This window comes from Helianthus annuus, chromosome 17 (genome assembly GCF_002127325.2).
Source record: "Helianthus annuus cultivar XRQ/B chromosome 17, HanXRQr2.0-SUNRISE, whole genome shotgun sequence".
NCBI classification, from domain to species: Eukaryota; Viridiplantae; Streptophyta; class Magnoliopsida; order Asterales; family Asteraceae; genus Helianthus; species Helianthus annuus.
Window position 1 is genome coordinate 188679326 of NC_035449.2, and position 25096 is coordinate 188704421.

A 25096-nucleotide genomic window follows, 5' to 3' on the forward strand; every position below is an offset into this window, starting at 1 on the left:
CATCGACTATAGAGAATTAAATAAGCTGACCATAAAGAACCGCTACCCTTTACCTAGAATTGACGACCTTTTTGATCAATTACAAGGGGCAAGTTGGTTCTCCAAGATAGACCTACGTTCAGGGTATCATCAAGTTAGAGTACGGGGAGAAGATATTCCAAAGACCGCGTTCAGAACCCGATATGGGCATTATGAATTTCTAGTCATGTCTTTTGGATTAACGAATGCGCCGGCTGCATTTATGGATCTTATGACCCAGGTGTGCCGACCCATGTTAGACAAATCGGTAATCGTGTTCATAGATGATATCTTAGTCTATTCGCGAAGCAAAGCTAAGCATGCAAAGCACTTGCGTGAAGTACTTGAAATTCTACGCAAGGAGAAACTTTACGCAAAATTTTCAAAATGCGCCTTCTGGCTCAGGGAGGTGCAGTTTCTGGGTCACGTGATCAATGCGGAAGGTGTTTTAGTGGATCCGTCAAAGATTGATGCCGTAATGAAATGGGTCTCCCCGAAGAATCCGACAGAGATAAGAAGTTTTCTAGGCCTCGCGGGATACTACAGACGGTTCATACAGGATTTCTCGAAGATAGCTTTACCCTTAACCAAACTGACGAGAAAGAAAGAGAAGTTTGTATGGGGTACGGAACAGGAAGAGGCCTTTCGTATATTAAAGAAGAAATTGTCAAGTCCTCCGGTTTTGACCTTGCCAGATGGGACTGAAGATCTGGTTGTTTATTCAGACGCTTCACGGCAAGGTTTTGGTTGTGTTTTAATGCAAAGGGGAAGGGTTATTGCATATGCCTCGCGGCAACTAAAACCTCATGAGATAAATTACCCAACGCATGATCTGGAATTGGCAGCGGTAGTGTTCGCCTTAAAGATTTGGAGACACTTCCTATATGGTACGAAATGTACAATTTATTCGGATCATAAAAGCCTCAAGTATTTCTTTGAACAGAAATACCTGAATATGAGGCAACGAAGATGGTTAGAGCTGATTAAAGACTATGATTGCGATATCCTTTATCACCCGGGAAAAGCGAATGTGGTGGCGAACGCACTAAGCCTAAAAGAGACTCCACCCTCAATTCGTGTGAGATCCATGAAAATGGTAGTTACGCCACGTTTGCTTGAAATGATATGGGATTCACAAATAAAGTCGCTTGAAGCGGAAGACTTAAAGAGGGAAAGGTTAAAAGGTGTGGCCGATAAGTTAGAAGAAAACTCGACCGGACTCAAGATGAGGTTCGGCCAAATTTGGATACCACGTTTTTGAGAAGTCAAGACTGCGTTACTTGAAGAAGCTCATAAGTCACGATACTCGGTCCACCCCGGGGCTACAAAGATGTATCGAGATTTGAAGGCCAATTATTGGTGGTCAGGCATGAAACGCGATATCATCAAATATGTCGCAAAATGCTTAACGTGCTCCTAAGTGAAAGCGGAACATCAAAAGCCCTACGGAGAATCACAACCTTTGGAGATACCGGTGTGGAAGTGGGAGGAACTAACGATGGATTTAGTAACCAAGCTTCCAAGAACGAAAAAGGGGCATGATACAATATGGGTAATCGTAGATCGACTTACGAAAAGCGCTCACTTTCTACCTATTAAAGAAGCTTATTCTTCCGAGAAAATGGCGGAAATTTACATGAACGAGATTGTATCTCGACACGGGGTGCCCGTGTCAATTGTCTCGGATCGGGACACTAGATTTACTTCTCGTTACTGGCAAAGATTTCACGAGAGTGTGGGAACGAAATTACACATAAGTACCGCCTACCACCCTCAAACTGACGGCCAGTCAGAAAGAACCATTCAAACACTTATTGATATGCTGAGGGCGTGTGCCTTAGATTTTGGGGGAAGTTGGGATGACCATTTACCACTAGTGGAATTTTCTTATAACAATAGTTACCACAGTGGTATTCAAATGGCACCTTACGAATTACTATACGGAAGAAAATGTAGAACTCCCGTATGTTGGGGTGAAGTGGGGCAAAGGGAGCTCGCGCCAAGTGATTTAATAGCAGTGAAAAATGAAAAGATTGAATTGATTAGAGCTTGTTTGAAAGCATCCTAGGATCGACAAAAAGCTTATGCAGACAAGAGAAGGCGCCCTATTGAATTTTAAGTTGGGGATTTTGTTCTATTGAAGGTGTCGCCATGGAAAGGCATAATCCGCTTTCGTAAACGGGGTAAGTTAGGCCCTCGGTATATCGGGCCGTTTAAAATCTTGGCTCGAGTTGGAAGGGTTGCATATCGATTAGAATTACCGCCTACTCTAGACGGAATTCACAATACCTTCCACGTGTCGCAGTTGAGAAAGTGTCTTGCGGATGAAACCGCATTAGTACCGCTCGATGACATTGAGTTGGACGAGGGGTTGAACTATGTCGAAAGACCATTAGCCATTAAAGACGTCAAGGTGAAGAGTCTCCGCAACAAAGCTTTTCGGCAAGTGTTGGTACAATGGCGACACCGAAAGGGGTCAGAACTCACGTGGGAAGCGGAAGATGAGATGAGGAAGCACTATCCATTTCTTTTTGGTATGTACACGTTTGAAATTGTTATATGTCCAGGTTTCGGGGACGAAACCTCTTTCAAGGGGGGTAGACTTGTAATACCCCAAAATTTATTTTAATACTAGAATAAATGAAAAATGGATAAATTAAATCATGGGAGGTTTTCAAATCAAAATTTAACAAGTCTTAAGGGGGTAATATGTAAATTATAATTAAGAAGGGTTTAATTATGTTCAAACCACAAAACCCACACCCTGTGCGTGTTCTGGGTTCGATCAGAAGCAGTGAAACAAGGGTTTACCCTTGTTCTTGCAAAAATTCACCAATTGACAAGGAGAAATCAAAGATTAATTGCTGCATGTACTAAAGTTTCAATCATCTAAGCATACCTAGTGGAGTGGTAAGTCGAATTTCTGAAATTGGTGAATTTTAGAGAAAAGGGTTTCGACCCAACCATGAATTCATGGTATGATTTGTGTTAGTTAGATGTTAGGGTTACTCCCTAGAATCGAAATCATGTTGATTTTAGTTTTATTTGGAAGAAAATTTTATGAAACCCACCTTGTGAAAATTGTATTATGAATAAGAAGATTTTAGGGATTTTGATTATATGTAATCTTGATATGTGATCCTGTTTGTAATACTTGAATGTAAGATGAATTGGTGTAGACTAAAGAAATTGTAAGAGTTAGGTTAATTATTGATGGCATGTATGATGAACTAGTGAAGTTATGCTTTAATTGTTGTACATTATGTTTTATAAATGTAACGCACACTAGGTGCTCGATGAAATGCTTGAAAGAATAATGATGTGTAGTTTGGAACATGATAGAATGAATTGTGAGGACTAAACGAAAGAATAAATGTGTTGATATAGGCGTGAAGGAAGAAGGTTCAAATTCCAAGAAAACGGAAGGATCACAAGACCGAGGTATGTCCCGTTACATACGAAACTTTTCTTATATTTTGTAGTAAATGTATCGAATAACCCTTGATATAATAATTATTCCATGTTATAATGATTACGGTGTTAGTAAAAGATTAGTAAATCCCTTGCGGATTTGGTTATGCTAATGAAGAATTACGTTAAGTTATGCAAGTCGATCGGTTCGTGTAGACTAGGTCGAGTAAGGATATGTTACCATCCGTCTAGAACGGGTGGTTGTGTAAGCCAAGTTCGCCTGTCTGAAGTTCAATCCGTTATATGGATAGAACGATATGTTCGATGTTACCGGGTTGTAAACGATACGCTTAAATCTCTTTATGAGAATATAAGCTTACCCATTTAAATGGGTAAATCGAATGCATAATGATAGGAATGAAATCAAACGAATGCAACTAATACGTGGTATTGTAAGCAAAATAAGTAATAAGACTATTTTTTTTTAAAATTTGTTGTTGAATGTAGGTAAATCCTCGACTCAGGCGTATGGACGGCTTGGAACGTGCACACTTGGTCTACGCCCGCCTCACGCTTCCGTTACAAAATATTTTTGAAATGGGTTAAGTTTTGGTCATATGTATTTAAGCCTATGTAGTATATTGATATCTTTGTCGTTGGGTAAAAACTTAGTAGTTGAAGTCATGTCGTGTCCAATGTAAACTTTATCCGTTTTGGGTTTTGTCAAGGATGTTAAACGTTGAAGTTTGTTGTGTAAAACAGGTTGTTAATGGTTTTAAACGAATAGGTCATGCCGAAAATTTCCAAAATTTTTCCATATACATTATGCTAGTTAATTAGGTAAGGTTTGGGGCGTAACATATGTAATATATGTGTTAAGTTTTATTTTAATTGATGTAAATTTATATTATTTGATTGTAATTGTTAATAAGTTTGTGATTGTAATTCAACAATCTATATCCGATTTGCATCTGGGGTTTTAAGATTTTGTTTTTAATGATGAATATTTTTTATTTATCATGTTTTTTGTATTATATTAATTAACTTTATAAAAAAACGTAGATCCGATTGTTATATAATATAGATTTTTATGAATTAATCTGTTTATAGGATTCTTTCAATTTGATATTTTCGTTATTTTTTATGTTATACAACTCCTGATTCAACTGATTGTAATGGAAAATCAGTTTATTTTTTTTTTTGGTATTTCACATGTTTATGTAATCTATGAAATTTTTATGTCTATTTTGTTGTATTTCCTGTTATGATAATATGATTTTATAATTAGTTGACATAACTTGCTTTGCACATTATGTTTATGATAAATAGTTCTTTTCAGATTAATTTTTCATGAATTTTCTGTTTGATTGCATAATTGGATTCTTTTGTTTGTTAATTATGTTGATTGCATAATAATTTATCTAATGTCGTTTGTTTATGTAAGCTGTTTTTGTAGGTATTTACTATGGGTGAAAGTTCATCAAGGTATTTTGTATTCATTTTTATTATTTTGTAACAATAACCTAAACATGTTTTAGTTTATTAACATTGTATTTTGTAATTCAGTTACAGAGGACCCTGGTTCTGTAGGGTAATGAATCGAGCAGACCAACTTATTATGGTAAATGAATAATTATTTATTGAGTTATTTGTGTTCTTTTTTTTTTCTTCTTATTAAATACAGTTTATTATAATTGTTTTGTTTAAATCTTTTGAGTATAATTATAATTCGTTTTCCATTTCATTGTTTTATTAGGCCATTCCAGATGACGCTGCGTCCAAACTATGGGGTGTTGACAAAGGCCCTACTAATGTTATGATACACACTGAAGATGGCTGTGTCTTTAATGTTTTTTTAAGCGCTTCTAAAGGGAAGTTATTTTTTTTTCATGGTTGGTCCAATGTTGTAGGACACTTGGGACTAACCAAAGGATGTTTGGTAGTTTTTAATCCACTAGATCCTACTACTTTTAAATTAACAAGTTTCGTTGATGGGGTTAGTCCTGGCTCTTTCTGGACATATATGCTCTCTCCATCATGTAATTTTTATGTAAGATAAACTCTGATATTATTTTTCCTAATGTATAGAATTATTACTTTAGTTATATTAATAGTAACCTTTATTTTCTTTTATTTTTTATCATCCTACAGGTCATTCCTCAATGTACTTTGCCGAAAAGTTACGATTATTCCTCAAATGATGTAACCTCTACTGTAATGATAGACAACAAAACGTTTAACGTTTCCATTGTAACATCTGACGATAAAGTCGGTTTTACCGTTGGTATGGACGTAACTGTTAGTCTGTTTCAGTTGGAGGTTGGTTGTTTATTGTTATTTACAAAAGGTTTTGGTCATTTTTTCTATTTTGATACAAATATATGTCTAAAACTATATATATATATCGTTTTTCTTTTATCAGTTGTTTTCACACAAAGTTATCAAAGTTACACTAAAGAGAGACGGAGATTAAGGAGACTTTATTTAGATAGTAAAAAATCTCCTATCTTACGAGGCAAATCCAGGGCTATGAACAGTTTACAATCTTCCTCTAATACAAGATCCTTTCACTGTAACACACAAAATGGTAATTTTATACATTTGTTAATATTTACAAGTAATATTATACCCGATTTTCTAAAGTCATATTTTATTTAGGTGATTACACATCTGCTTCAAACAACCAAACACTTTCAACAAGTATCCGTCGCTTTTCTATTTCTCCAAACATAACAACAGTGACTACAACTCCTATTTTACGCAAAACGTCTCCAAAGCTATCTCCTGGGAAATCTAAGTTATTAGGCAGACAAAGAATTACATCTCCTATTCCAATGGTTGATTTGACTACAAATGCAGCGTTAGATGAAGATCCTTACAAAGGTGTTTCACCAGGTAGTCGCTTACGTTATATATTTTCGACATTATTTTGTATACCATTTTTTTATCTTGAAATACATCGATTAATTTCATTTATTTTTATTTCCATGCTAATCTACAGATTACTTAGATCATGGTGACCAGTGTATTACGTGTCAAGTATGCATGGCAAAGTTATGGGATGTAGAAACGGCGAGAGGCAGAACCAATAATGGGAAAACAAGTTATTTTTTATGCTGTGGTTATGCCAAAGTAGAGCTACCCGATTATAAAGATGCACAACCAAATTTCAGAAACTGTTTACATCTTTGGATAATGAAAGCAAGCATTTTTTGAAAAACATTCGCCGTTATAATTCTATGTTCGCTTTCACATCAATGGGTGGTAAGGTCGATCCGACTGTTAATAGAGGTAATGGCCCATTTTGCTACAGGATTAGCGGTGAAAACTATCATAGTATTGGAAGTCTATTGCCGGAGAATGCCAATAAACCAAAGTTTTGCCAGCTGTACATATACGATACAGAGAACGAAGTTTCAAACCGAGAATCGATTTTTAGGTAAGTATCTTACAGTATAATTTTTTTCAATTGTTTCTCAATTAATAACTAATATTTCATTGATAAAAAATGTGTCAAAACAGTCGATCTAAGGAGTCACCTACATCCTCTTCTGCTTCAGTTGATCGTCAGTTGATCCAACATATCAAGTCTATGTTAGACTCCGATAATGTATTGGTTAAAGTTTACAGGATGGTTAGAGATTGTTTTCATGACGATCCGCAGCTTACTCTTAAGGTACGTCTTATTGGAAAAAGGGACAAGGATGGTCGAATGTATAACTTACCAACATGTAGCGAGGTTGCTGCTCTAATTGTTGGAGATGTTGAAAACGCAATTGAGAACAAAGATATTGTTGTTGAAACTAAATCGGGGACTCTTCAACGAATAAGTGAATTACATCCTTCTTACCTTGCTCTTCAATACCCAATTCTCTTCCCATATGGAGATGATGGTTACAGAGTTGACATCCCTCATAGAGGTGTCATAGATGTAACCAACAAGAAGCGTCCAAATTGTACGATGAGAGAGTTCTTTTCGTATCGTATTCAAGATAGAGTAAACCAATTTTCGTTGATTCTAAATTCAAGGAGACTTTTCCAACAATTTTTGGTTGATGCTTATACGATGATTGAGAGCGAGAGACTAAACTACATACGTTTTCAACAAAAAAAATCTAAGATCTGATACCTATGAAAGTCTCCGGAAATTGAGAAATAATGGTCAGCAAGATATATCTAATGTTGGTACACCTCTTATATTGCCTTCTTCGTTTACCGGTGGAGCTAGATATATGATGCAAAACTATTTAGATGCAATGGCTTTATGTAAATGGTTCGGTTATCCTGATTTTTTTATGACCATTACATGCAATCCCAAGTGGCCAGAGGTAAAACGGTTTCTTAAAGACACCACTCTGAATCCAGAAGATAGGCCTGATATCCTATCAAGGTTATTTAAAGTCAAGCTGGATGCAATTTGTATAGATTTAAAGGAATGTCATATGTTGGGAAAAGCAGCAGCAAGTACGTAATGCAATCTTTTTTTTTAAATATATTTTTTACATTTTCTTTTATTGATTTTAAATTATTTTTATGCAGTTATTTATACAATTGAGTTTCAAAAACGTGGCTTGCTCATGCGCATTTGTGCTTATTCATGGAACCAGAAGCTAAACTTCCCACTGTTGACCAAGTTGATCCGTTCATATGTGCCGAAATTCCAAACAAAGATGATGACCCAGAGTTGTATACGCTTGTGAAGGATTTTATGATTCATGGACCGTGTGGTAATGCTAATATGAACTGCCCATGTATGGTTGATAAACAGTGTTCAAAAGGTTTTCCAAAAAGATTTCAAGATACTACGACAATTGACGCCAATGGTTTCCCATTATACAGAAGGAGAGATGATGGAGCGACAGTTGTCAAAAACCGGATCGAGTTAGATAATAGAAGTGTTGTACCATACAACAAAAAGTTATTGAAAAAGTATCAGGCACATATAAACGTGGAGTGGTGCAACCAAGCTGGGTTAACTAAATATTTGTTTAAGTATATCAACAAAGGTCCTGATAGAGCAACAGTTGTTGTTTTGCATAGTGATAATCATAATGAACAACATAAAAAAGATGAGATTAAAGAGTATTATGACTGTCGGTATATCTCAGCATGCGAGGCATCATGGAGGATATTCAGTTACGATGTAAATTACAGATATCCTTCTGTTATCAGGCTTCCATTCTATCTTCCAGGTCTCCAACCGGTTGTCTTTGGAGCAGACGAAGACATCAATTCTGTTCTTAACAGGCCATCTGTCAAGTGTTCTATGTTTCTGTCTTGGATGGAAAGGAACAAAGACCCTGATGACCATTTGGCGCGTACACTATGTTCAGTTTCCAACTTGGTATGTATGGAAGATTGAAAACCGTTGTTGGCAACCTCGGAAGAAAGGTAACTCAATTGGCAGAATTCATAATGTTGCTCCCTCTCTTGGAGAAGCTTATTTTTTTAAGAATCTTGCTCAATAAAGTAAAAGGACCTAAGTCATATGACGATATCAAAACTGTTAATGGTCATGTACATGATACATTTCGAGATGCGTGTTTCGCACTTGGTCTTTTAGATGATGACAAAGAGTACATCGAAGCAATTAAAGAAGCAAACGAAACAGCAACAGCTTCGTATATACGAAATTTATTTGGCATGATGCTATTGTCCAATACTATGTCAAGACCGGAGATCGTATGGGAAAGCACGTGGAAATACATGACAGATGATTTCATCTACAGATATAGTAAACTACATCGTGTTCAAGGTACATTATGAAACTTTAGAAAAGCCATTTTGCTTTTTCAGTTTTTTTTCATACATGGTTTAAATAAAATATCATACTCATTGTATCTGTATTTGAACATGTAACAGGTTTATCAATTCTAGATGACGAACTTAAAAATTACGCTTTGTTGGAAATTGAAAAGTTTTTAGGTATGAATAGCTCATCGCTTCGGAACTTCTCAACAATGCCTTTTCCAGATTCTTCTTCGTTATCTGATCTCGATAATCGTCTGATTAATGAGGAGCGTACTTACGACGTATTAAGTCTCGCAGAGGAATATGTTAATCTGTTTAATATGTTAACTGAAGAACAAAGGTCGGTGTTTGAAGAGATAATGACATCTGTTGATGGTAACACTGGAGGGATGTTTTTTGTTTACGGATATGGTGGCACTGATGTGTGTGAGGTGTTATATAATTTAGATGTATATTTAAGCCCTTTTTACACTTTCAGCCAAGTTTTAAATTTATAAAACACGATATTCACTAACACTAAACACACATATGGGCAAGTGCACCCATCGTGGACGTAGTATAGTGTTGGTAAGATACCGAGGTCGTCCAAGGACACAAGAGCTTTTAGTACCGGTTTATCCTCAACGTCTAATCAAATCAAAAAGTTAGAAAAGATTTTTAAACTAAGAAAATAAAAACTAACTAAATGCTGAAAAATAAAAATAAAATAAAAATAGATAGACAAGATGAATCACTTGGATCCGACTCGTGTATTAGTATAACCTTTGATTATTTTCGCACTTTTGCACTTATTTAAGAGATTATCTTAGTTATTGTAGTAGGCCCCTCTTTTGAAGGCGACGTTACCCTCAACCCAGTAGTTTGAGTCAGCAAGGATACAATCCTAAAGGGTTGGATTATTGGAAGATAATGAATTAAGTTATTAATGCAAATTGTGGTAGGGCCCGCTTTTGGCGGTGACGTTACCCTCGGCTAAGTAGTCTGAGTCAGCAGGGATACAGTCCAAAATAGCCGGGTTATAGTATTAATAGTAGTTAACTTATGAGGGGGTCAAAGAGTTTGGATCCCCGCCATCCAATACCTATGGGTATTGAAGGAGATCCTACTAAAATTGACCCAGGTCCCTTGCAGGACCTCTAAACGCTGAACAAGGGCAAGACCCTTACCAAACCATTCCCTTAACCCCCGACCAGGTAGCCAACATACCTCCATATAGACTGTGGAGATATGAATGGTGAAAATCTTTTATTTTATATAGACAGTAAAATAATGCCAAGACACCACAGACAAACGATAAGGAAAGATCACCTTCAACATAAGCAACTAGTTATTAAAGTCATTAATACAAAACCAAATAAAAAGTGCAAAAGATTAAAAATAAAAAGTATTATACTAAACACTTGTCTTCACCAAGTGATGTAAGAGACTTAGGCAAACATGGCCTTGATTGTCAAGAACTCTTACGATCAATCTTGGATCCCGAGACGACTCACACACTCTACGATGGACAATGGATGATGGTGTTATGGTGGTGGTGGGTGGTGGATGAAGTGTGAGAGAGGTGGTGTGCCAAGGGATGAGTTGAAATGAAACCAAGCACTCCTATTTATAGGCTGAACAGAAGGCTGGGCACGGCCCCGTGTCCGCTGGACACGCCCCCGTGCCCGTCTGACACTCTCTCTCTTCATTAATTGTAATTCGCAATTACAATTAATGCGCCTGCTGTACTTTCGCCACGCCCCCGTGCTCACTAGACACGGCCCCGTGGTGGGCAATAGAAGCTTCTATAGGTTTGTCTTTTCTGCTGCTTCTTGGGCACGGCCCGTGCTGGCTGAGCACGGGGCGTGTTCAGTCTCCTGTTTTCTCTTCTCTGCTTGGGAGGATGCCGTTGAGGGTTCGGGCAATCCACTTTTGTTCCTTTTCTTGTATTTATGTTAGAATTAGCTGTCTTTTTGCTTCTTTTGTGAATTTGAGCTCATTTCATCCTGAAAATACAAAAGGAAGACAAAAACACTCTTTTTCCAACATTAGTACTCAAAAAGGGTTAGTTTTATGCCTTATTTGATGTAATTTATATGTTGCATTTTACACACATCAAATACCCCCACACTTGAACTTTTGCTTGTCCTCAAGCAAATCTCTTTAAATATGAGGCTTACACTCCCAAATGGAATGGGTAGAAGAGAAGGTTTTTGGCTTGTCATAGAGTGTCGGGAATCCAAGATCTTTTTGGGTTTTATTTTTATTTATTTACAATCCTATTCGTTATAATTTATTTAGAACGTTTCATAAGAGAAATTACTTATTTAGGCTTAGCATGCCTTTTTAAAAATTCATTTATATACAAGTTCACATACCTCACGGGAGAAATCACTCAACACTCGGCCGAAGGTGTAATTTTTTTAGTGAATCACTCGAGAGCGGCATGGAACTTATTCCTACCATAAGCTTGCCAAGCAATCAATCCTCCTCCTTTTTTAACTATATACCTTTGTAAATATCAAGAGGACTTTTTGGGTGAAGGGTTAGGCTTGGGCTAAAGGTGGGTGGTTGGGTTAGTGGTTAGAAAAAAGGGCGAAAAGCGTAAAAAGCGTCGGTTTTCGTAAAACACTTTGTTTTTTTAGTGACTTTTTATTTTGAAGTATTTCTCCAAACAAGCTTTTGTTTTCATAGCTTTGTTTGTTTTTAACTTCATCATTCAAAATATTTTTTTTTATCACAAAAAAAATGAGCTTACGAAAAACCGAGCTTGTTACTAAAATAAAGGGTGAAAATAAAAAGGGTTTTTGGTGGGTAAAAAGGGTTTTAGGGTAAAGAAATGAAAGGTTTAGGCTCAAAGGGGTTAACTAGGGGGATTTTGGGTAGGTGGTAAAAAAAATGAAAAATAATGGTGTAGAAAGAAAAATGGTTAGTCCTAATGCCTCCATCATTTACTTACTTGGGTTTAAGTTGGTAAGGACCGGGAATGAATCGCCATGGCAAGTTCTAGAGTTGTAAGAACCAAGCGGCTATTTCACACAAGAAACGAAAAATGAGCATTTAGTCTAAAGATGTGAATTTGTATGCTCAATAAAGGCTCAAAACTCACTTTTGTGGGAATGGGTTTTTATGTGATCGAGCATATATAATCAAATTTTAACTAAGCTTGTTATGCCGTTTCATAATTTTCTTATGTTGGTTCTTGTTATCACGACGCTCTCGGTTGTAAAATTTGTGAAAATATAACCTTATTAATCTTAGGATTCCTAACTTAAACTTTAGACAAGTAAAAAAAATGAAAATTTTTGAAAAAATTTGGGGTGTTTAGCGGTTCCAATAGAGTTTTGTGTAAGGCTTGTTGTTAGGACTTGCAAAATTTCGAGGTGTTAGCTTCCCCCCCCCCCCCCACACTTAAATTACACATTGTCCTCAATGTGTCCCAAAAATAAATTTTTAGGTTGATTGGATGTGTAATGTGGTGTTAAACAAAACAAAGATTTATGTTACTGGTAGTCTGGACAAGGCCCCATGGGGACCGGACACGGCCCCGTGTTCAGGTGCCAGTAACAAAAATTAAAGAAATGAGACAGAAGCCTGGACACGGGGGCGTGTCTGGTGAACACGGCCCGTGTCCAGTTACCTGAACTGGGCATTTTTCTGCAGGGGGTTCAGCACGGGGCCGTGTTGGTTGGACACGGCCCGTGTTGAGCCTTCTGTAATGGAGAATTTTGTGTCGGGTTGCCTTGTTCTTGCACATGGGGCCATTTTTCTCGTTCCCTTTGTCATCCTTTACCACCATGAGTGTGTTTTATTCCTGCAAATTAAAACTAAAAGATTAAACTAAACTAAGGATAGTTCCGCGGAATGCCTCCGTGGTGCGCCATGTTTATAAGGGTCCTTGGCTAGACCCAATGTGAGGTTATATATTTTCTGAGTGGGATGCTTGGCGTCCCATGTTACACCGTCGGAGAGCAGCATACAAACTCGAATCAATAACCTTCATGTAGTTGACCGGGTCGTCATCTTCTATTCTCTTCCCAACTCCGAATTTTACTTCATCATCCCCGTACCTCAAGGTGAGTGTTCCGTCATTCATATCTACCACTGCTTGTGCGGTGGCAAGAAATGGTCTCCCTAGTATGAGGGGGACCTCGGTGTCTTCCTCCATATCGAGTATGACAAAGTCGGCTGGATAGACGAATTTGCTTACCTTTACCAAGACATTTTCGATGACACCTTGCGGGAATTTGATGGATCGATCAGCAAGTTGTATGCTCATTTTTGTAGGACTCGTTGTTCCTAGGCCGAGTCTTTTAAACATTGATGAGGGCATGAGGTTAATGCTAGCCCCAAGGTCGGCTAGTGCATTACGAACGGGGGACTCCCCGATTGAGCAGGGAATTGTGAAGCTTCCGGGATCGATTTTCTTTTGGGGAAGTTTATTGAGTACGAGGGCAGAGCACTCTTCGCATAAGTTAACTAATTGCACAGTTTCAATTTTCTTTTTATGAGTGAGGAAGTCCCTCATGAATTTAGAGTATTTGGGCATTTGGGTTAGGACATCAATAAAAGGAATATTAACATGCAATTGTTTTAATAGACTTTCGAACTTTGCGAATTGCTCATTGGTCTTTTGACGAATTAACCTACCGGGGTATGGGACTCGAGGAGCCTTGGTAGGCTCTGGTGACGGAGGGGAGTTCTTCTCCTGCAGAGGCGGGGGTACCGTTTCTTCTGTCGGCGGTGGTGCTTCTGCAGGCCCCACGGTGCGGTTTCGTAGCGTGATGAGATGAACTTGCGCTTTTGGGTTTGTTTCGGTATTGCTGGGTAATGCCCCTTGTGGTCTCTCGGCAAAATTTTGAGCTATTTGATTTAATTGTTTTTCTATGTTTTGAATACTAGCTTGTTGATTTCTAAAATTTGATTCTAATTGTAGAAATCTTTCCGAGTTTTTCTTTTCAGTGTCGTAGATGAGGCGAGATACAATATCTTCAAGCCTTTCTCGTCCACTTTGTTGTTGAGTGAAATTTTGTGACTCATTCCTTGGTTGTTGAAAGTTTGTTCGTTGGGTTTGTTGGTTACTACTATTGCTGGGTTCTCTCCAACCAAGGTTTGGGTGGTTTCGCCATCCTTGGTTGTAAGTGCCCGTTGGAGGACCCGACGGCCTAGGTCTATTATCAATGTAGCTTACCGATTCTTGTTGATCGTCCGTTTCTTTCATACAACTCCAATTTTCATGTGGCCCACCACACCCTTCACAAGCCATAACCGAGACTGTTTTTGTCATTTCTAATTTTTTTATTTTTGAAGAAAGGGCCTCGATTTGGGCTTGTAAAGAAGTGCTTTCATCAACCTTATGGGCGCCCGGGGCAATAGATTTATTGCCTCGGGGAGTGTGCCATTGAAAATTGGTTTGAGCAATTTCCTCAATTTGGTTATATATTTCATGTGGGCGGCGATTACCTAAAAGTCCCCCGGAGCTAGAATCAAGTGTCTGCCTTGTGTGGGGCAACAGTCCATTATAGAAAGTGGATACTTGTTGCCATATCGCAAGGCCATGATGTGGACACTTGCGTAATAGCTCCTTGAACCTTTCCCAAGTTTCATATAAGGATTCCCCGTCCTCTTGTGAATATGTATTAATTTCAGTCATTAATTTAGCCGTTTTTGTGGGAGGGAAATACTTATATAGAAATTTTTGGGCTAGTTCATCCCAGGTGTTTACCGATCCAGCTGGGAGGGCGTTGAGCCAAGCTTTTGCTCGGTCTTTTAGTGAGAAAGGAAACATTCGGAGGCGGATGGCGTCATTTGATGCTCCATTGATCCGAAAGGTATCACATATTTCTAAGAAATTAGTAATATGTAGATGGGGATCCTCGTCCGCAAGCCCATGGAAGGTTGCGTAGTTTTGGAGCATTTGTATCAAATGCGGTCGAAGTTCGAAGTTATTAGCTTCAACATTCGGTGCATTGATAGCGGCGCCTAGGTTACCTACGGTGGGTCGTAGATAATCCATGAGGGTACGTTGGTCCGCCATTGGAGGTGGATCACCCAAAACTTTCTCTTGGTTTTTAGCTTTTAATCTTTTTCTGAGAAAGCGTTCGGGTTCTTCTAGAGGTTCTTTTATGTCCTTATTAAAACTGGAGCTCATACACTATGTAGGATTGGCGTCTGGTTCCAAGTCCTGCAATAAAAATAGAAAAGAATGCTTGTCAGAAGGTTCACCACGGCCCCGTGCTCAGCGAGCACGGCCCGTGGTCGGAGTTACAGTAATTGTTTTCCAGATCCCAGTTACTGGAAAGTTGGACACGACCCCGTGTTGCACCGACACGGCCCCGTGTTCAGCCTTCTGTAACTTGGAAAACTAAAAACTGCCAGTAACGATGCTGGGCACGGCCCGTGTCCGACCAGGCACGGCCCGTGCTGAGCTCTGCAGAAGCTGAAAAACTAAGAAAATCCTAAAAATAATTAAAAGGAAAAATAAAAATATGATTAGGCCGTTGATTCCCAACTTTCTTAAAATCCTTGTGTCCCCGGCAGCGGCGCCAAAAACTTGATGTGTGTGAGGTGTTATATAATTTAGATGTATATTTAAGCCCTTTTTACACTTTTAGCCAAGTTTTAAATTTATAAAACACGATATTCACTAACACTAAACACACATATGGGCAAGTGCACCCATCGTGGACGTAGTATAGTGTTGGTAAGATACCGAGGTCGTCCAAGGACACAAGAGCTTTTAGTACCGGTTTATCCTCAACGTCTAATCAAATCAAAAAATTAGAAAATATTTTTAAACTAAGAAAATAAAAACTAACTAAATGCTGAAAAATAAAAATAAAATAAAAACAGATAGACAAGATGAATCACTTGGACCCGACTCGTGTATTAGTATAACCTTTGATTATTTTCGCACTTTTGCACTTATTTAAGATTATCTTAGTTATTGTAGTAGGCCCCTCTTTTGAAGGCGACGTTACCCTCAACCCAGTAGTTTGAGTCAGCAAGGATACAATCCTAAAGGGTTGGATTATTGGAAGATAATGAATTAAGTTATTAATGCAAATTGTGGTAGGCCCCGCTTTTGGCGGTGACGTTACCCTCGGCTAAGTAGTCTGAGTCAGCAGGGATACAGTCCTAAGTAGCCGGGTTATAGTATTAATAGTAGTTAACTTATGAGGGGGTCAAAGAGTTTGGATCCCCGCCATCCAATACCTATGGGTATTGAAGGAGATCCTACTAAAATTGACTCAGGTCCCTTGCAGGACCTCTAAACGCTGAACAAGGGCAAGACCCTTACCAAACCATTCCCTTAACCCCCGACCAGGTAGCCAACATACCTCCATATAGACCGTGGAGATATGAATGGTGAAAATCTTTTATTTTATATAGACAGTAAAATAATGCCAAGACACCACGGACAAACGATAAGGAAAGTTCACCTTCAACATAAGCAACTAGTTATTAAAGTCATTAATACAAAACCAAATAAAAAGTGCAAAAGATTAAAAATAAAAAGTATTATACTAAACACTTGTCTTCACCAAGTGATGTAAGAGACTTAGGCAAACATGGCCTTGATTGTCAAGAACTCTTACGATCAATCTTGGATCCCGAGACGACTCACACACTCTACGATGGACAATGGATGATGGTGGTGGATGATGGTGTTATGGTGGTGGTGGGTGGTGGATGAAGTGTGAGAGAGGTGGTGTGCCAAGGGATGAGTTGAAATGAAACCAAACACTCCTATTTATAGGCTGAACAGAAGGCTGGGCACGGCCCCGTGTCCGCTGGACACGCCCCCGTGCCCGTCTGACACTCTCTCTCTTCATTAATTGTAATTCGCAATTACAATTAATGCGCCTGTTGTACTTTTGCCACGCCCCCGTGCTCACTGGACACGGCCCCGTGGTGGGCAATAGAAGCTTCTATAGGTTTGTCTTTTCTGCTGCTTCTTGGGCACGGCCCCGTGCTGGCTGAACACGTTCAGTCTTCTGTTTTCTCTTCTCTGCTTGGGAGGATTCCGTTGAGGGTTCGGGCAATCCACTTTTGTTCCTTTTCTTGTATTTATGTTAGAATTAGCTGTCTTTTTGCTTCTTTTGTGAATTTGAGCTCATTTCATCCTGAAAATACAAAAGGAAGACAAAAACACTCTTTTTCCAACATTAGTACTCAAAAAGGGTTAGTTTTATGCCTTATTTGATGTAATTTATATGTTGCATTTTACACACATCAGGCACCGGGAAAACCTTTTTTATGGAAGATGTTGTCTGCCGCACTTCGATCAAAAAGAGAAATTGTATTAAATGTTGCTTCGAGTGGAATTGCATCGCTGTTATTGACAGGCGGCAGGACTGCACACTCCAGATTTTGTATTCCTTTGAATCTTAATGAGGATTCGGTATGTCATATAAAAGCAGATAGTGATATCGCTAAATTGTTGCATCAGACCAAACTTATTATATGGGATGAAGCACCTACGGTCCATAAACATGCGTTTAAAGCCTTGGACCGCACGATGAATGACATTTTCAATTTCGACACCTCAAGAAATTCTGAAATCTCATTTGGTGGTAAGGTTATTGTTTTTGGTGGAGATTTTAGACAAGTACTTCCTGTTGTTCGAAATGGTGGAAGACAAGAGACGGTGAACGCATCATTAAGTTCGTCTTATTTGTGGAGTAAATGTAAGGTGCTAACGTTGTCAAGGAATATGAGGTTAACCGTTGGAAGATCTCCATCCGAGATTGAGGAAATAAATAGTTTTGCTAAGTGGCTTTTGGATATAGGAGAGGGAAATGTTGGTGGTCCTAATGACGGAGAAGCGACAATTGAAGTGCCATCTAATCTTATAATTAATGATACTTCCGATCCCATTTCCAGCCTGATCGAATTTGTTTATCCTTCGATTCTCGAGAACTTTAGAAGTCCTAATTATTTTAGTGATAGGGCTATACTTGCGCCGAAGAATGAGGTTGTTAACGAGATTAACGATAGGCTCTCAGCGTTGTTTCCCAGTGAAGAAAGAGAGTATCTAAGCTCTGACCGTCTTTGTGCAACTGAAAATGTTAGTTCAATACAAGAAAGATTATACACACCGGATGTTCTCAATGGTCTTAAAGTTTCAGGCTTACCAAATCACAGGTTAGTGCTAAAAGTTGGTGTGCCAGTCATGTTGTTACGTAACATTGACCAAAAAAATGGTTCGTGCAATGGTACAAGGTTGAAGGTTACAAAGTTGTATAACCGTGTAATAGAGGCTGAAATAATATCTGGAGCTAACATTGGTACTCGAACCTGTATTCCCAGAATTAGTTTAGTACCTTCAGACAAGAAGATTCCCTTTTCATTTCAAAGAAGGCAATTTCCGGTTGTTGTTTGCTTTGCCATGACTATCAATAAAAGCCAAGGCCAATCACTTTCTAGAGTTGGTCTGTACCTAAGACAACCGGTTTTCACACACGATCAGTTGTATGTCGCGTTATCTAGAGTTAAAACAAGAGACGGTGTTAAATTGCTAATACTGGACAAAGATGGGAAGCCTACAAATAAAACAACTAATGTTGTGTATAAAGAAGTATTCAATGACTTATGATTTTTCATTAATACTTAATATGTATAATTTAGACATGAATATTTACTGAGTGTTAAATTTTATAATAAACAATTTGAAAATAATAACATTTTTTGCCATTTGTTGTCTTATTACTCCTGTTATTTCCAATACTTTTAACAATTTATATATATATATATATATATATATATATATATATATAGGTAGAGGATCCTGTACAAAGTGGGACTTTTGTAAGAAGTGTGAGAAATAATTTGGGAGTGACAAGTGTCATTTATCCTAATTAATTCAAAAGGGTATATTAGTAATTTGACTTTCTTATCATTTAATTGATTTCAAAGGTAACTGCCAAAAAAAAAAAAAAAAAAAAAAAACTTGCGATGAGTTTTTATAGGGATGAATCGAATTTTGAATTAGGAGAAATTTTAGGAAACATTATACATCTGATTCTTTTATCTTCTTCATCATCTTTTAATCGCAACATCTTTTAATCATATATTGTTCATGACGTGGTGTTTTAAACATCTGGGTTTTAAACATCTGGAGACATTATTCATGGCGTGGTGTTTTAAACATCTGGAGACATTGACTATGATTCAAGTCATGGTGTTTTATCTGACTCGAATTCCAGATAAAACACCATGACTTGAATTGTCTGTTTGTTTGATGATTTACAATGTTTTTTGGATTCCAGATAAAACACCATGACTTGAATCATAGTCATGGTGTTTTAAAATCTAGAGACATCTTAATTTTCTGGTTTATATTGTTTTATCTCCAATCAATAGTGTTATATTCTGTACAGACATCTTGATTTTCTGGTTCATAGTGTTTTATCCCCAATCAATAGTGTTATATTCTGTACAGACATCTTGATTTTTCTGGTTCATAGTGTTATATCTTCATATAGTGTTTTATCAAGGGTTCATAGTGTTATATCTTCATATAGTGTAGGATACGGTTACCATTTTTTATTGGGGAAAGTTGCTGATTTTTAGGAGAATAATGGGGGTTTTGGTTGTGTAGGAGACGGTTACCATATTTGAAACATTTGAAAAGACACTATTGCCCTTCAATTTTACATAAGGCCCTTCTAATTAAAACACAATTTACATTTTATACCCTATTGATCTCAACCATTAGATCAAATATCCAATGGTTTAAAACACTTCTTACCCTTCTCACATTTTAAACACTTTTTACCATATCCCTACCCTATATATATATATATATATATATATATATATATCGTGAAAACCTTACTTTCGGTTTAGTCTTTCATAACTTCATATTCATACTCACATGACTTTATTATTTTGAAATCCATTTAAAAAAACCACGCTTACAGTTCCCTGTTTCCTATTTTTTCTTCCAAAAATTATCATTGCATCTCTCCAATCTATACATAATCACATCAGTCATTCCAAAATTACGAAGATCGGTGTTTTAATAATATTTATAATGATGAATTTTTGGGATTTTCATAGCGTCATTCATCCTTACTCTCTAAATCGGTTATCTATCTACCATCGCCTTCATCATCTTCGCAATTTTCTTCGTCGGTTTTGGCTCCGGTAAGTTTCTTAAAGGTTCGATTTGTAATTTTGTGAAGCTATGATTGTTGATTTAGTAACTGATTTAAAGTTATTTACGGTTAATTTTATAAACCCTAATCTTTTTGCTACTTGATTTTTTAGGTGATAATGTTTATTGTAACTTTGTATTCATTTATTGTAGTTGTTTTAGTCACTATTTTGAACAGATTGCTGTCATTATGTTTTTGCATGTCCATTATTAAAACCGAAATCTTCGGCAATTAAGTTTTGTTGATATGCACATCTTTACTGTTATTTTTGTTTAAATTGTTGTATTCTGATGATAATGTTTTTTTCTGGGTGATTTTTTGAAAGTTTTTTTTTATATTGAAAGACTTAATTGTTGTCTTCTTGAACAATAATTGAACCATAGCATGTATCTTTCTATTTGTCTACACCTGGTGTTATAAAAGTTTTGGTTCATGATGTTTTTTTTCCGAATTAGGATAATATATTTGTATACTCTGCATTTGGTTGTTTTGATTGAATTTTATTACCTGGTTTTGCAACCACTTAAGTCTTTTAACATTTGTCAGTGCATCTGTTAAAAGTATACTTTACGATTACTTGACATTTTTAACATTCTATTACATCAGTTAATGTTATGTCTATTAGAGTAAAGGAACTTTTACTATACAAAAGAGGCTGCAATGCTTTTATAAATTTGCAATTTTACCAATAATGTTAAAGATCCTGCCTTTATATCATTTGTTTGGCTTTTTATTTTAGTTGGCGGTGGATTTATAACCGTATTCTATTTATCTTAATGTCCTTTATAAATATCTTTACAAATATGGATCGTGGTTTTTTTGTTTACATCGAGGACAGGAAATTGGAAGAACAGGTTATACGTTTGTTCATAACGTGTTATATATTATTATATTGTTAAGTAACAACCTAACTTTTAAGAAATGTTTAAGTAGCATTATATCGTCTTTTTATTATTTAATCACTTAAATGATGTTTGCAGCCTTTACCAGCTTGGTATAACAAGTTAAATGAATTAGATGGATATCCCGTTGGTAATGTTTTCTTAATCACTGATGATAAAGCAATATTTGATGTTAAAATCAAGGAGTCTACGGACGGTTATTGTGTGTCAAACAGTTGGTCAACTCTTATAAATGTTCTTGAAGTAGACAATGGAGACTATGTTGTATTTGAACTTATGGATGCACTGACGTTTAGAATAACTCATTTTAAGAGTTATCCACACCCGGATCAAGGTTCAAAGTTCCACATTGTTATGTCAAACCCCGAGAACCAAAATATGGTATGTTTTAAACAGTTTTTTTTATGTTCAGTAAAGATTTACATTTTGTACTTATTCAATGTTTTTTAATCAACTGCAGTGGGTACCGAGAGACTTCATGCAAGAGCATTTCAACGGTGATAATCTGTTTGACAATTTTGTTATTGTTTTTGACAAAAACCACACGTGGACCGTTAGTATGAGAAGACTCTGGGATATCAACCATTTCTTTGTTGATTTTACTCAAGTTTCCAATGATCTATGTTTAATAACTGGCGATCTTATTGTTTTTGAGTTGGTTGATGATTATGTCTTTAAGATTAAACTGTTCCGTACTAATGGTCTTCAGTCGCTTAGTCCCGACCTTGCCGTACCAGTGGTGGAATCCATTAAGAAGGAGGTGCAAAATTTTGTTTTAGACCGAGGAATTTATATTGTTATTGCGGACTCCTCAAAAACCGAACAGGTAATGGTTATTTAATGAACTGGTATTTTTTAATATGTCCAGCGTATTAGCATCAACTAATGTAATCCATCTTTTTAATTTACAGTCTCTTCCTTTATGGTATAATAAGTTTGACAACTTGAAGGGGTATCCGATTGGTCCTGTACTTATCACAAATGAAGAGGGCAATGAGTGGATTGTTTCTGTTAAATCTACTGCCAATGGGTATTGTTTCTCGAATGGTTGGTCTGCTATGGTTCGTGATGTTGGTCTGGAGGATAAAGATGTTATTGTTTTCCATGTGGTTGATGCTCAGAAGCTAAAGTTCACTCATTTTAAGGCTGATTGTCTTTCCTGTGTTAAGAACAAGTTTTATGTAGAGATGTTATTTCCCGAGAACGCTAACTTGGTAATTTATACTTTTACTACTTATGATGAAGAACCAACTGACCTTTTTATTGACGATTGCATTTATTCTTTATTTAGTGGTTGCCGAAAGAGTTTATGAACAGGTATTTCAAAGCGGACACATTGGACGATAACTTTTCAATTCGTTTTGGTAGTACATACATGTGGAGTGTTAAAGTGAATAGGCTCTGGGGATCCGACTACTTCATTCATGATTTCTCACAAATCACCAAAGATCTTCATCTCATATCAGGTGATGTGATCTTTTTTGAGTTGGTTGCGAGACGCATTTTCAACATTCTGCTTTTCCGTCCTAATGGAATACAGTCTGTTTTTCCTGAGTTTGCGAATAGTGTTAGTGTTGAAGAAGAGGAAGACACGGAACAAATGGATGTTAGTGAAGATTACATATTAGACGAGGGAAATCAAGACATGGAAGATGACATTGTAGACGTTGATCATGTGCCAGTCTTTATTGCTGATCCTGTCTTGGAACCAGGCTTGGTTGACGTTCCACAGATTCCGGCCGTTGTTCATGAAGCCAACGTATACGAACTAAGATGGTATCTATCTTTTCATTTTGTAAGTTTTTCATAGTTGAAATGCTTTATTTTAATATTATGTAACGCTTTCAGGGTTGTTATTTTTTTTAAATTTCTTTATTTTTCCGGACTTTAACGCAGCGGATCCCAAAGGACTTTGCAGCAAATGTAGATTTCTCGGTCCTTGATGACATGGTCGTTCAAACTGAAGACGGTTTTTCAATGACAATCGGGATCCGGCAGGAAACGGCACGTGGGATACCTCGGTATGCTTTCAGAGGATGGCGGAACTTCATGCTGCAGGCTGGGTTGGAAAATGGAGTTGAGTTTTTGCTGCGATATTTTAGGGATCAAAACACGTTGCGAATTCTTAATCCGGACCACTAAGCGATGTATTTATTGAAAGGTGTCGTTAGAAGTAAACATATAATATCGTTACCAACGCTATCCTATGTGTGGTAACAGTTTTGGAACAATTATTACTATATATGTTTTGTTTACCAATGTTTAATGTGAAACGAACATTTTGTTGATGTACTTTTGGGACGTGCTAAAGTGTCTCAAAATATTAGGCTTAACAAATCACACTTTAAGGCTTCTACGTTTAAATTATTTTATGTGTTTATTTTTTGTTAAGCCACCCGCGAAGCTCACGGGGTCTTAGGCTAGTAATATAATAAATGTTAGTAATGAAGTTTCTGTCGTTTCAGTTAGTGTTTGTAGTTACTGTTTATTCAGCTTTACCTGTTAAGGCTGTAACACGTCCCATCTATTAAACCATTGGGTGTCAACCCAATGGCCACCAGCCCTCATTCTAACCCGAAGGTGGCGGGTTCGAGTCTTGCCCGTTCCCAATGCCCCTACGGTAGCGGATTTACCCCCAGACTCAGGCTTGCTGGGTGGCGGTCTGCGAGGTGGGATCACCTCGGCGGTTGGGAGGGCCGTGGAATACCCCCCCCCAATCTATTAGGTTTTGGCGTTTCGTATTTAATGAATTGATGTTTCAATGATCTAGCGGCAGAGTAATGATTTTTGTTGAATGGATGTGTGAGTGATCCAACGACAGAGGATATATTGCATGTATAAACATACTATACTATACATGCTGGCGAGGGTATATATGAGTATAGTACTTACTCTTTCCTTGTTCTCCAAGCTTTTCATTTTTGGTTACATACATATTATATATTTGTTTTATTTTCCGTAACTTTACAATATGAAACCAATTATTTATTAAATTTAATACTACTGAATTCATTTTTAAGGTCAGGATATAGTAGGAAGATAATTTTTGGAAGGAAGGTTAGGAAGCAATCCTATCCATTAGATCTAAAATAAATGGCTAAGATTAAATGGGTCAAATTGATCAAAATATGGAGGCGCGTTGGTTTGTTTAAGCGTATTATAGACCATCCAAGCAAATAGTTTCTCACTCTTCTAGTTCCCCTGTTTTTAAAACATTAATAATTCTTTCATACGACATCATTTTTTAATAAAAATTGCACCGTAAAAATGGGCGTTTTTTATCTTTAAAACGACTATACTATTATAATACTTTTGAAGAAAAAAATTCGAAAACTCAGATGCGTAAAACGCAATGAACAAAAAACACAAACAAGTTTTTTGTTATATATATATATATATATATATTATATTTTTGTTTATTTTTTATCTTTTCAATCGATGAAAAAAATTTCAAAAACCCACCTCTGTTGTTCTCCAAATGTTCTTACTTTTTTCGTTTTTGTTATTTGTTTATTATTGTATTTTTGTTTATTTATTATAACTATACAATAAACCTATTTCTTTTTTAGATACGTTTTCCTCGGATATTCAAATTTAGAATACAGAGAAAGTTACATGCATGGATTCTTTTTTAAAATGTTTTCTTACTAATTATAAATTTGTTTCTTTTATTTATAATGTTTTGTTACTAACTAACGGTCCAAAATGTGGGATATCTAAATTCATAATACGGTATACTAAGTGACTCCATCTCTTCCTCAGACCAATTAATAATAAATAAATAAAACTTACAAACTTGTGTACAATTCCAATTCCAATATATAACATAAAGAACTCACAGCTCTCTCAAAAGTTACGTGGCTTTCCATTATT

The 25096-nt window shown here is 36.9% G+C and overlaps 1 long non-coding RNA gene and 1 other non-coding gene across 2 annotated transcripts; both read left to right on the forward strand.

Moving 5' to 3' along the window:
- The first annotated feature begins 4995 nt into the window (after positions 1-4995).
- Positions 4996-5429, forward strand: LOC118488969. The gene is made up of 2 exons (XR_004885473.1): positions 4996-5050; positions 5186-5429. It is a non-coding gene; the product is annotated as an uncharacterized LOC118488969 (long non-coding RNA).
- Positions 5430-14711: 9282 nt separating this feature from the next.
- On the forward strand, positions 14712-14818 carry LOC118489386. Its single transcript, XR_004887405.1, has one exon. It is a non-coding gene; the product is annotated as a small nucleolar RNA R71 (small nucleolar RNA).
- Positions 14819-25096: the final 10278 nt, after the last annotated feature.